Raw genomic sequence first — 1,130 nt, forward strand, 5'->3', positions numbered from 1 at the left:
GCACAAATTGGAGGGAAGGGACGGTGGGGTGGGGGGAGCGGGGGCGGCGGGGAGCGCTCTGCACCTGACAGGTCCGCGGCGCCAGCCTGCGAGGGGGGTTCCTCTCGCGGCTCTGCGACGGGCGTCTGCATCCGGAACGAACGGGCTAGGAGGACGCGGGCTTCGGCACGGAAGAGCGTTGGCGGCGGCCGATGACCTCGTTGCGATGCGGGGAGTCATCGGTTCGGCGCCGCTGAGCTTTGTTGGGGCGGGGGGGGGCTGCGGGTTTGAGGTGCATCCCGGTAAAGCAGGGGCAGCTGGGGCCCTGTCAGCGACCTCTGGCAGTCCTCTTCACTGCTTTGGGTCTGGCCGGGTGCTTCATCAGCCCGTTCGACCTGTAAATCGTCAGCCTACATCTCCAAGTCCCACGGTGTTGCACACCCTGCGTTGCCGTAGTTTTCCTGTGTTTCGTGGGTATTACTGGGGTTATTTTAAGGGGGGAGGGTTTAAGGCTATGCACACTCCCGTATATATATATATATAAAAAATACTTCGTAAGTTAGTGGAGGTACTTTTATTTTACATAAAGGCAACCACTGTTTTCTGATGCTTCAGTTTATACTGGAGGACACCAGGCATAAGACTTCCCGCAAAACGGAGTTTTTAACAAAGGAACGAGCCTATATTCACTTCTTAGCCGAAAGGAGGAGGGCACTTGTGAAGCTGCTGATAGTCCCCACTTAACTGCACTTGGGTTCACACCGTGAGGGGCTCAGAAATGCAAAATAAATTCCTTTCTCAAGAAAGGAAGCGGAAGCACATAATCCAGGAGTGCATCTGACTGACTGCAGCTGCTAATGGGCATGGAGTCCGTAGCACCACTGAACCTAGTTCCCAGTAAAGCCCCAGAGCACAGGCAGCATGGACGTCAGCTGCTCTGCCACGGTTGGGCTCTGCTGGTTTGTTCCTATTGCACCACACTTTGTGCTCATGTAGGCACAGCCAGACTCTGCCAAGTGATTTTTGCATTACAGCCAGGGTCTCGGATGAAGGAATCAAGTGATGTAGAAATACACCGTCTCTGGCACTGTTGACTTCATCTTTTGTCCTGAATGCATCTAGGTTCCATTTGCCAACCACCAAAACTCATT

Source organism: Haliaeetus leucocephalus, unplaced genomic scaffold, assembly GCF_000737465.1.
Source record: "Haliaeetus leucocephalus isolate CR32 unplaced genomic scaffold, Haliaeetus_leucocephalus-4.0 Scaffold284, whole genome shotgun sequence".
In the NCBI taxonomy this organism is placed as follows: Eukaryota; Metazoa; Chordata; class Aves; order Accipitriformes; family Accipitridae; genus Haliaeetus; species Haliaeetus leucocephalus.